The sequence below is a fragment of the Phascolarctos cinereus genome, unplaced genomic scaffold (genome assembly GCF_003287225.1).
Source record: "Phascolarctos cinereus isolate Bilbo 61053 unplaced genomic scaffold, phaCin_HiC Scaffold_726;HRSCAF=1367, whole genome shotgun sequence".
Classification (NCBI taxonomy): domain Eukaryota; kingdom Metazoa; phylum Chordata; class Mammalia; order Diprotodontia; family Phascolarctidae; genus Phascolarctos; species Phascolarctos cinereus.
In genome coordinates, this window is record NW_027556098.1 from 123,179,977 (window position 1) to 123,193,243 (window position 13,267).

At 38.1% G+C, this 13,267-nt stretch overlaps 1 protein-coding gene across 1 annotated transcript in view; it reads left to right on the plus strand.

Moving 5' to 3' along the window:
* EPHB1 (EPH receptor B1) overlaps positions 1 to 13,267 on the plus strand; it is a 709,181-nt gene that overhangs the window by 614,012 nt on the left and 81,902 nt on the right.

Sequence of the window (13,267 nt, forward strand, 5' to 3'; positions counted from 1 at the left end):
TTTCATCTTCTCTTTTTATGTTAGTTCTATTCTGCTGAGTTGTTTTCCAGCATCTTTGAAAATCTATCCACTTTTATGTCTTTTCCAGTTCTAATACCTACAAGCATTGTCTTTTCCTCATTATAAACTGTGAGAAATACGTGGATTTGCATCTCTTTATACAATTTGAACACAGGAAACTATTTAATCAAACTACTACATGGGCAGCAACTCTTTATGTTATCTTACAGAAGAATGTTAGCAACATTACATCCATTGCCTCAGTTAATACACTATGAGATCAAACAGCTGCCAGAGAAATTGAAAGTCACATTTGAAAACCTTATTAGACCACCCATTTTCATGCTCTAGGACTCAGACAAGCTTATGATTTCCTTCTTAACAAGTTAAGGCTTCACACTTCCATTGGTCCCTACCTGGAGATGTTTAAAATCTCCCTATCATGAAATGTAGTTTTGGTCCCATAAGACCCCTTGGGATTTCTCAGAAGACTGGCCATACTCTGAGCCACATGAGTCTTTACATATCTCCCTTTGACTTTCATTAAATATGTTACTGAACCAAGACTTTAACTTCTGTGCAGATAATTTTCTCTATCTCTTTAGACTCTGAAATATTTAAGAAGCAGGCTCTGGAAGGATGGTGTCCTGATAAATTGGATTATAGTGAGACACCTAGATTCCCTTTATAAATTTGAAAGACGATGTTGGAAGATAGCTCTCAGTTCAATCCCTTATTTCCCCATATTATTAATTGTTGTTATGACCACTCGGTAATGGCTTTAGTGATTTTAATGTTATTTATTTAATGTGCTCAGTGCAATGTGTTGTCAACCTGCATTTCATCACAGAAAGCACACATTAGTTCCTCTGCCTTTGTCAGATGAAGAGTAAAGATCCCTCTCACTTTATGACCCCATCTGGGAGTTGCGATTTGGGGGTGAGCTCATGAAATGTTAGAGGCCCATAAAGCAACAATTGATGGAGCTCCTCCAACTTTCACCTCCCGTTTCCATGCAGCATTTGTGGCTAAGACTAGCAATGCTTGTATGCTTTGTGCGGATGAGGTCTGAGCCCATAACAGATGTGAGTCACGTGGTTTTGGTGGCTAGGTTCTTTAAAAGACCACATGGCACCCAATACAACAATCCTCTATAAATTTAGCATTAGCTACCCCCTACTAATAAATTAGTCACCCATCTAACTCAGCAAACATCCTTGAGCCATTTTTTTCGCCAATGATGTTCACTCAATTAGCCTAATTTTCCATAGCCCCAGAAGTAAAGGAGGTAAAAGTCTTGACTGGAAAACTACTTTTCCTGGTTTTCTTTTCATAATTTTCTTCTCTGTTTTCTCTGCTTAATCTATTTTCCCTTTGCTTCTCTTCTTTTAAATCTACATTAAAAGAGCTTCCAGTAAAGTTTGTGTAGAGGGATAACAATTGAATATATTGAGGAAAACAATATAGAGAGTGGTGAGGTTCCATTTTAGTCACCATGGATAGTGAAGCTGGGAACACAGTTGGGATGCAGGAAGCCACCAAATCTTCTGACATCTAATGGAAAGTGGTATATCATTAAAGGAAAACCTTGATGTGGTCAAAGAAAGGTGGTTGCGGTTAGAGTAGGATAGAAGGCCTACTCTAAGTCAGGAAGACCTTATTGCAGGATCAAGGGCAAATCTCCAAGCCTCTCACTATCCCCAGCCCACTGCCTCCTGCCCAGCTAGTACACAGGGGTTGTCTATATGTATCAGCACAGGTAATTTTCATACCAGAAATCCTCTACTTTTATGAAATAATAAGTCAAGAGAGAGAAAGAAGAAGTGAGAAAGAGGAGAAGGAGAAGAAGAAGAAGAAGAAGAAGAAGAAGAAGAAGAAGAAGAAGAAGAAGAAGAAGAAGAAGAAGAAGAGGAAGAGGAGGAGGATGAAGAGGAGAAGAAGGTGGAGAAGAAGGAGGAGGGGGAGGGGAAGGAGGGAGAAGTGGAGAGAGAGAAAGTAGGCTGATTTTTATATTAACTTTTTACATTTTATATTAATTTTTATAAAAGTTATTAGAGGAAATAGGCAAGAATATAAATCATTATAACTTCAAGAGTAAGTACCACAGAAGACAGAGGATTAAGCAAACAAAAATGTGATGAATTATCATTTTAAGGAGGCTAGTGATGATCTAATCCCATTTCCAGAAGATGATAAAAGAAGAGGAAATGGATTAAATGTATAGCAGGGAAGATTAAGGTTAGATGTTGGGAATAATTTCCTTCATTCATCAGGCCAGTCTTCATTGATTACCCAAGAAAGTTCAAGAAAAGTAGCAAGCAAGGTCCCTGAAACCAGGATCCTAGTTGGAGAAGACTGAAGTCACAATTAAGTAATTCTGCCATTTACTTATCTGTGTAACCTTGGGCAAGTCACTTCATCTCTCTACTTGCCCCTATTTTCTCATTTACAATATGGGGAGATTGGACTATGTGACATCTAAGGTCCCTTCCTATTTGAAATTTGTGATCCTTTGATAAATTATAATGCATGACAATATATGATTAAGTGCAAGAAAGAAAAAAATATATAGAAAATGCAAGAATCTCAGAATTTCAGAGCTGGAAGACACCTTTGTTCAGGCATTTTTCAATTGTGTCTGACTCTTCATAACCCCATTTGGAGTTTTCTTAGCAGTTTACCATTTCCTTCTCCAGCTCATTTTATAGATAAAGAAACTGAAACAAACAGGTTTAAGTGACTTCCCCAAGGTCACACAAACAGCAAGTATCTGAGTCCAGATTTGAACTCAGGAAGATGAGTCTTCCTGACTTCCACCCTGGCAGTCTTTCTCCTGTGCCTCTTACTGCCCTGGATGACCTCAGGGGAAGAGACCTTAGGTCCAATATAGGACCCTCCCCCTTTCCTGTCAGCTTCCATGTGAAGAAACTAAGGCCCTAAAATATCCAATGATGCATCTAAAACCACTTGACCGGTAGAGTTCCATGGTCTGTTGTCTATGGTCTTGTCATAGGAAATTTCTTAGTGAGATTTATAGGATTTGGAGCTGGAAGGAAGTTTGTTGGTTATTACCTGTATGATTGACCTTGGGTAAATCACTTAACCTCTCATCTTCAGAATTTTGCAAACTTTAAAGCACAATAGGAATGTTAGCTATTATTATTATCTATAAAATGAGAGGAGTGGATTAAATGATCTCAACTGTCCGTTTTGACTCTACATCCTATGATCATAAGAACAGAAAAAAGGTTTCTCTTTCAAATATCCCCATTCTGTTGATAATATTACCTTTCTCCCAGTCATTCAGGCTCAAAATCTAATCACTGTACTGGCTTGATTTCACACCTCAAGGAACAGAAAAACAGTCCTACATTACTTCAATCTAACTACTGTGATTATTGATGACATATACACTGGTATATTCACACTGAGGGGAAAAAAAAGGATAGAAGATTTGTTTCATTGCCATGTGGGTTTCATTCTAGTTCTAACACAGCATGGTGAAGTAATATATGTATCTGTGCCCCAGGAAACTAGCCCACCCATAACTACAAGCAAGACCTGAGAGGCCTAAAAGGAGCTAAGAGTTAACACTGTCACCTGTACCCAAGAGAGCAATGGGAACTGGACATTGTACAAATGCACACACTTAGCATAATGCAGAGCTCTGGCTACAGTTATCATTAGTAGCCAGGATGAAGAGTACAACAGAGTGGCTGCTGAATTTGTGCCAGAAAAACTGGGTTTGAATTACAACTCAGTCATTGATTCCTTGAGGGACATTGAACGAATTATTTACATTGTCTTGGCCTCAGTTTCCTTATCTTCAAAATGAGGGATTTAGGCGAGGTGGCCTCTAACGTCCCTGAACCTATGACCTTATGGTAGAAAAGTGTAAATGCAAGAGTTGGTAGGATTCCTTTGGTATCAGGGACAAAGCAACAAGGGCTAGGGAAAGTGCTATGAGGAAATTGAGGGACTTGAAGATGGAGATTGGGGAGGGAGAAATACAGAAATGGTTTCTTAAAGGCACCTGCATTTAGCCTTGAATGAAGGGAGGAATGCCACAGTAGAGTTGGGGGAGAAGTCTATTCCAGGTATAAGGGATAGTGTATGTAAGACTATGGAGGGCAGGGGGAGATTGGAGGCAGGGAAGAGAAGGCAACACCATTTATTAAATATTTACTATGTGTCAGGCACTAGACTAAGTAAATAACAACAACAATAGCATTTATACAGTGCCTACTATGTCCTTCCAGGCACTCTGCTAAGCACTTTGTAAATATTATCTCATTCAATCTTTACCACCATTCTGGGAGTTAGGTTCTAGTATTATCCCCATTTTACCACTGAGGAAACAGAAGCAGACACAGGTTAGATGAGTTGCCCAGGGCCACATAGCTAGTAGCAAATATCTAAGATTAGATCTGAGTTCAGATCTTCCTTGCTCTACATACTATACCACCTATGTCCTGGAAGATAAAATGGTCCAGTTTGTCTATAAATGAAAGAGTCCTAGAAGAGGAGTATTATGAGGTGACATTGGAAAAGTATGTTAGAGCTAGTAAATGAAGATGACTGAATAGTTGGATAAGAATTTTATATTCATACATATACATATGTGTGTGTGTGTGTGTGTGTGTGTGTGTGTATTTCTTTTTTTCAGTAGGCAATAGGAAGTTATTGATAGTTTGGGGATGGAAGAGTGAGGAGGAGTATCAGGAATATTTTGCTAACTGCATAGTGTGAAGGGTAGTTTTGAGAGTGGATAGAATGAAGGCCAAAAGGCCAGTTAAGAGGCTAGATATGAAGGCTTTGAACCAGTTTCGTGACAGTGAAAGTCAAAAGAGCAGAAAAAATATAGATGACATTGAAGAGATAGGTTCTGGTAATTGACTTGTTGTAGAGGATGAAGTAGACAGGCAAGGTAAAAATAACTGAGGTTTTGCGCCTCTGTGAATAATGGGAGGGTAGTTGTGTCTTTAATAGAAATGAGAGCTTAAAGAGGAGAGGAAGGTTATGAAAGAGAAAGATGACCAGGATCTTATTTCTGCATGTATTGAATATAAGGTGTTGGTGGAGATATCCAGCAAGCAATTGGAAATGTGACCTTAAGACCTGGCGATTTTGGAGGCATCTGTGAAGAAATGGCAACTGAAGTCATGGGAGTAGATAAAAATGTCCAAAGGAGAGAGAATATGGAGATAAAAGAAGAAGGCTAAAAATAGAAATAGGAAGGACACACATGCATAAGGGTTTGGAAGATAAAAATTCGGTAAAGACAGAGAAAGTGCGGTTGCATAAGAGGAGAACTGTGAAAGTATGGTACCTTGAAAACCAGCAGAGTAAAGGAGGTCTCAAGAACAAGAACAATGTTAAGTAGTATCTACAAAGACTACAAGAAAGATGAAGACTAAAGAAAAAAAAATCCACTTTATTGGATGATAAGTGATGTCAGTGATGGGGGAGGGGTGGAGATAGATGCCATATTGCAAATGATCAAGAAATGATTAGGAATGAGGAATTTCAGACAACTAAAGTACACTACTCTTGAACAGTGACGGAGACAAAAGAGAGAGGACAATCATTTGAGGGAGAAGCAGGATCAAAAGAAGTACTCGTAATTGTCAGAGAAGATGCAAAGAACAAAATAGTCCTCTGTACCTTCTGGAAAAGAATGATTATAGTGAATGATGTTAAGTATATGATAACTAAACCATTAATTTACAGCCTAAATGAATTAATTTACAGCCTAAACAAATTCCCTAATAGTCAGATGATATTAGAATATTGTGCCATGTTTAAATATTTCTTTACTTATTAATCAATATAACTTTGGATAACTCCTGTTCTTATGTGGATATTGAAGGAAGGACCAGATTCTTGAATGGAGAATTACTTCTTAATTAACTTCTTCTCTTTCCTAATGTATGATAGCTCCATACCCTAGAACCCTCCTTCTTATTTTTATTGCTTTCAGTTGTTTTTTTCAGTCCTCTCTGATTCTTTGTGACCCTATTTTGGATTTTCTTGGCAAAGATATTAAAGTGGTTTGCCATTTCCTTCTCCAGCTCATTTTACAAATGAGAAAACTGAGGTAAACAAGGTTTAAATGACATGTCCAGGGTCACACAGCTAGTAAGTGTCTGAGATGGATTTGAACTAAGGAAAATTAGTCTTCTTGACTCCAGCCACTGCACCACCTAGCTACCCCATACCTTTTATAGGTAATAAATTCCTTACCTGTTTCTATTTGTTACTATAAGGACAATTCAAGCCCCATATTTTTTCTGTTTAATTATATATAGTTGGAGGGAACTGGGCAGGACAGGTGTAGTGGACCATGAAGCCGATCTTAAGGTCAAGAAGACTTGAATTGAAGTCCCATCTTTAACACATACTGGCTGTGGGACAGCGGACAAGTCACTTTTCAATGTCTCAGCCAACGCTCCAAAACTCCAGGTTGTCAGAGTTTCCCCATTGAAAGTTCCCTATACCAATGAAGTCATGGGTACCTAACCGTCTATGGTAAGGGGTGGGGAGGCAGTGTCAAAGAGAAGTTTAATTCAACCTTATGTTGACAAGTATCAATAAATCAATGTTTATTTGACACCAAACATTTATGTGAAAAATGAAAGAACCATTCAATCAACCAGATGTTTCTCGTGATCTGAATTTTGCTATCATATCAATGATAACCTAATTCTGTCTGGAGAAACAATAAAATGTCATGTAAAAAGTGTTGGATGGGGATCCAGGAAAACTGAGTTATAATACCACCTGAAAAACTTACTAGCCATGTGACCATAAACAAGTCATGTAACTTATCAGAACCTCAAATTCCTTATCTAAGAAAAGGGGTCACAGTTATATGACCTACCTCATAAAGTTGTTGTGAAGTATGTAGTCAACTTTGAAGTGCTAAAATGCCCTACTGATGTGAATTATAATTGTATGTGTTGGACCCACAATACGTATTTAAATTTCAATTCAAAATCCTTGTTTACTTTTTTAAATGTTTAATTTCTGTACAGCTAGATTTCAACATGACTAGAAGCTATGAAAACTATACAAACAAGAAGAAAATTGAGGGAGGGAAGTTTGTGAGCACAAGCTCTTACAAGAAGTGTTACTAGGAGAATTGTCACTGAATATGGATTCAGTTTGCATCTAGCCAGCAGTTACAACAGTAATAATTGCTAGGAGAGTCAATCTCTCTCTCTCTCTCTCTCTCTCTCTCTCTCTCTCTCTCTCTCTCTTTCTCTCTCTCTCTTCACACATATAAGCTACATATATATATATATATATATGTATATATATAAAGGCACAAATATATATGTATGCGTGTTTGCAGATATATAAATATGTGAATATGCTTCTGTCTATACCCATGCTTGTGCATGTGTGTCTTTCCATTTGAGGGGGGGAAATGGTTTAGCTTTACTTTGCATCTTTAGCACTAAGTACAGTATTTTTCCTGGCTCATAGTAAGTGCTTAATGAATACTTGCTGATAGATGAGAAAGAATGAGGCTCAATTTGCTTTCTTTCTTTATTTTCTCATGGAAGACATGAAGGAACAGATTTCTTTTTTTTTTTGCTTTTTTTTAAATAGTAATTTATTTTTCCCAATTATATCTCAAGACAATTTTTAGCATTCATTTTTACAAGATTTTGAGATCCAAATCCCTCTCCCTCTGTCCCTTCCCCTCTTCCCAAAGTGGTAGGCAATTTAATATGGGTTATACGTACTGTCATGTATAACATATTTCCATATTAGCCATAGTTACGAAAGAAGAAGCAGATCAAAAGGAAAAAAAAAAACAGTAGAAAAAATAAAGTAAGTGAAAAATAATATACTTCAATCTGCATTGAGTTCATCAGTTCTTTATCTGGATGTGGATAGCATCTTCCTTCCTGAGTCCTTTGCACTTGTCTTGGATTATTGCATTGCTGAGAAAAGCTGAGTCATTCCTAGTTGATTATCACACAATATTGCTGTTACGTACAGTGTTTTCCTGGTTCTCCTCATTTCACTTTGTATCAGTTCATATAAGTCTTTCCAGGTTCTTCTGAAGTCTACCTGCCCATCATTTCTTATAGCACAATAGTATTCCATTACATTCATATACCACAACTTGTTCAGTCATTCCCCAGTTGATGGGAATTCCCTCAATTTCTAATATTTTGCCACCATGGAAAGGACTGCTATTAATATTTTTCACATATAGGTCCTTTTCCCTTTTCTATGATCTCTTTGGGATACAGACCTAGTGGTGGTATTGCTGGATCAAAGGAGTAGCCCTTTGGGCTAAAGAAATTGATTTCTAATCTAACCCTTGCCAATAACGCTCTGCTCGACATTAGTCCCTGGAACTCACTTTCTGGTGGCATTGTGGATAAAATGCTTGGCCTAGAGTCAAGAAGACATAAATTACAATCTGACTTTAGGCATTTACTATATAACCCTAACCAAGTTATTTAACCTCTGCCTGCCTCAGTTATCCTATCAATAAAAGTGGAGATGATAATAATAGCACCTACCTCTCAGAGTTGGTATAAGGATAAAATGAAATATTTGTAAAGTGCTTTGTAAGCCTTAAAGCATTAGTTAAATGTTTCATTGTTGTTGAGACATTTCAGTTGAGTCCAACTCTTTGTGACTCCATTTGGGGTTTTCTTTATAAACTCCAAATGGGGTTTGCCATTTTCTTCTCTAGCTCACTTTACAGATGAGGAAGGTGAAGCAAACAGGGTTAAATGACTTGCCCAGGGCCACACAGCTAGTAAGTGTCTGGGGCCAGATTTTTGAACTCAGGTCTTCTTGATTCCAGGCCAGGCACTCTATCCACTGTGTCACCTAGCTGCTCATTTAAATGTTAGTTATTATTATTAATTTGTTGAATGGGAATAATAATACATACCCATCATTCCTTATAGGACTATAATGAAGCTAAAATGAGATAATACATGGACATTTTCCCCTAAGACTTTAAAAAACACTACACGAATTCAAGTTGTGTGTGTGTGTGTGTGTGTGTGTGTGTGTAATACAGTCATGAAATGTGTGTAATAAATATCTTTTCAATGCAATTGAACTGGAAATTTTGTGAAAGTACATAGTGATAGATCATGGCTATATAAATAATGCCTAACAATGAAACAGTCCCTAAAAGCAGAATGGTTTACCCTTGTAGATAGTGACCTACCTATCACTATAGCTCTGGATGACTACTTGTTGGAAATGTTCAGAAGGAGGCTCCTTTTCAGGTAAGAATTGAACTAGAAGAGAGGATTCTGGGAAGATGGTGGAGTAGGTCAGAAAATTTCAAGCTCTCAAGATTTTCCTCAACAAAAGAAATAAAATAGCACCTCTGGGTGAACATAGAGCCATGTAAACAAATAAGAGTAGGGGCAGAAGAGGGGTCCTTCTGGGACAATTGGAGAAGATCTGAAGAAAAATCCTGGACCAGATTTCCTCCTGTGAAGAGTAAACACCTCCAGGCTAAGGTCCACTTCATTAACAAGGGGGCAAGCTGCTTAAACAACAATAGGCAAGCCCTGGGGTTAGCTGGCTTGGGATGCTGCCTCAGCCCCAGCCCCAGGAACTTTTACCCCTGGGTACAGGCAGTGAGGGGAGTTGAGCATCTGACATGCAGAAGATTGAGAGAACCTCTGCTGGCAAGAAACACCAGACCCAGCAGTGCTGCAGGGACATAGAGAGGGCGAGAAGGAACCAGCACACTCCGGGTGAGTGCAGAAGCAGTGGGTTGGGGATGCTTCTGGTGTAGGCAGTTCCAGGAGGTTGATGGTCTTGGTTTGAGTTCAAGGTCAGAAGAGTGAACATACCCCAGGTATTTATAAAAACTGAATTATTACCAAAAAATACACAGGCAAAGGAGAAAGATTCCAATCAGAGAGAGCTATTATGAGAATAGAGAAGATCAGGGTTCATCTTCAGAGGAGGATACTGAAGCAAAGAAACCCTGTTCTACCCCAGAGAATAATGTCAAATGGTCGCCTGCCCAAAAAGTACTCATTGAAAAACTTAAAAAAAAAACTTTAGGGGGCACTAGGGCTGGTGAGCCCTGAAGTCAGGAGGACCTGAGTTCAAATCTGATCTTAGACCAAACAGTTGACACTTACTAGCTGTGTGACCCTGGGCAAGTCACTTAACCCCAATTGACTAAAAATTTAAAAAAAAGACTTTAAAAATTAAATGAGAGAAATTTCAGAAAAACTAAAAAGAAAAATAAGAATAATACAAGAAAAACAAGAAGATTATTAAAAGAAAGTAAACCAATTAGAAAAGGAGATCCAGAATCTTAAGGCAAAAAATGACTCCTTGAAAATCAGAATTGGTCAAGGGGAAGCCAAGGAAATTATAAGAGATGAAGACATTTAAAAAATATATAAAGAATGAAAAAATAGAAGAGAATGCATCTCATAAGAAAAACAATGGATCTAGAGAACAGATCAAAAAGAGAAAACATAAGAATAATTTGACTACCTGAAAGTTCTGATCAAAAAAAGAATCTTGATACAAAAATGCAAGAAATGATTAAAGAAAGTTGTCCTGAAGCATTAGAACAAGAGGGGGAAGCAGAAATAGAAAAATCACCACCTATGAGGAAAACTCACAGGAATACTATAGTCAAATTTTGAAATCTCCAGATAAAGGACAAAATGTTATGAGCAACAAGAAAAAACAATTTATATACAATGGTACCACAATTAGAATCACACAAGACCTACCAGTGGCAACACTAAAAGTTTGACAATCTTGAAACATTGTGTATCAAAGAGCAAAAGAACTGGGATTCTGGCTGAAAATATCATACCCAGCAAAGCTAAGCATAATTCTGAATGAAAAAAAAAATGGATATTTGATCAATTGTCAGACTTCCAGGTCTTTATTAAAACAAAACAAAACAAAACAAAAAGCAAAAACCTTGAACTCAATAGAAGATTTAACATACAAGAGTCAAGAGAAACATAAGGTACATACCAATGGCCAATTACAAGGGACTGAATAAAGATAGACTGTTTACCTTTTGTGTATGAAAAATGTAAAACCTATGTCTAAGGTTGTTAGTAGTAATTAGGTAACTTATAAGGAAGACTGGGATAGACCTGAATATGATATGACTTCAAAAAGTAAAACCATTCAAGTACAACTAAAAGAGTAATTATTGATCAACTTCTGCTACGGGGAGCCAAGATGGTGAAGTAAAAAGGTAGTCACTCTCACTCTCCCTTATCAACCTCTGAAAACCCAGAAAATATAACCCCAGGGGGAAAAAAAACCCCTGGAACACCTGAACTAGAAGAAAGATGGGGAACAGCAGTGCAGCAGCCAAGCAAACAGGTCTCCCAGTGCCTCAGCAAAAATAAGGGAAGCAGCACTACAAAGGGCCCCAGGCAGATAAGCACCCTGAAGCATTCATCTGAAAGGAGCTGAAGAAAGCAAACTAGAGTATTCCTAGAGTCTCAGCCTTGCTGATTTCAACCCAACACCAGGTAAGCTGCCAGAACCCTACAGCCTCCTCTCAAAAAGGAAGAGATCCTGAAGCCTAGGTGGTAGAGCAGATAAACACCAACACCTGGACCTCTGACTGCGTCAGTGAGGGTTGGGGAACCGGTGAAAACCAGCTCAGAAAACCACCAGGTGACTCGGCACTCTACCGCAAAGGAATCTCCCAGTGCATGAGCAAAAAGGAGGGAGACAGCATTGCAAGGGGCCACAGGCAGATAAACACCCTGCAGCACCCATCTAAAAGGAGCTGAAGAAAGCTAAAGGAAAGGAAAAGCAGGCAACCTAGAATTGCCTGAAAGTTCCAGCCTTGCTGATTCCAGCCCAACATGAGGTAAGCTGCCAAAACCCTACAGCCTCCAATTGCCAACATAAGAGGCCCCAGCACACAAAGCCAGTGACCAAGACCTAGGCTCCCAACACAAGAAGCTTGGGTCAGTGCCCTCTGTTCCCCAGCAGGAGAGCTCAATCTCTTTAAAGGCCAGGGAATAAAGAAACACCATGAGTAAAAAGAAACGTACCATAGATTCATATTATGAGAAGAGTGAAGATCAAGACAGAAATTCTGAAGAGGACAACATTGTCAACAAACCCACATCTGCAACATCAAAAGGGAATATGAACTGGTCTGAAGCCCAAAAAGCCTTCTTAGAAGAGCTCAAGAAGGATTTTAAAAGTCTAATGAGAGAGGTAGAAGAGTCCTTAAAAAACACAATTGGCCAATTGGAAAAAAAGTACACTGAAGAAAACAAGTCCCTAAAAAACACAATTGGCAAACTGGAAAAAAAGTACACTGAAGAAAACAAATCCCTTAAAAATACAATTGGCCAATTGAAGAAGGAAGTACAAAAACTAACAGAAGAAAACAATCTGTTAAAAACTAGAATTGGACAAATGGAAACTAATGACTCTATGAGAGCAAGAATCAGTCAAACAGAAACAAAAAAATGAAAAAATAGATGAAAACATGAAATACCTCATCGGTAAAACAACTGACCTGGAAAAAACAATCCAGGAAAGACAATTTAAAAATCAATGGACTACCTGAAAATCATGATGAAAAAAAGAGCCTGGACAGTATCTTTCAGGAAATCATGAAGGAAAACTGTCCTGAAGTCCTAGAACCAGAGGGTAAAATATAGAAAGAATCCACCAGTCACCACCTCAAAGAGATCCCAAATTGACAACGCCAAGGAATATAATAGCAAAATTCCAAAATTACCAGATGAAAGAGAAGGTGCTGCAAGCAGCCAGAAAGAAACAATTTAAATATCATGGAATCACAGTCAGGATTATACAGGACCTTGCAGCTTCTACATTAAAAGACTGCAGAGTGTGGAACGTGATATTCCATAAGGCAAAGGAGCTTGGATTGCAGCCAAGGATCAACTACCCTGCAAAAAGGAGCATGATTTTTCAAGGGAGGAGATGGATATTCAATGAAATAGGGGACTTCCAAACCTTCCTCATAAAAAGACCAGAGCTCAACAAAAAATTTGATCTTCAAGTACAAGATTTAAGAAAGACATAAAAAGGTAAATGGACAGAAAGATACAAAATGTTGTTAATAAGGGCTGACTGTTTACATCCCTACAAGGGAAGATGACACTTGCAACTCTTGAGAACTGTATTGTTATTACACCACGTAAAAGGAGTATACATAAAGGGGGTGGATATTAGTTGACTTTGATGTAATTATAAAAAAATATCTAATCAAGTGGGTTAAATGGATCCA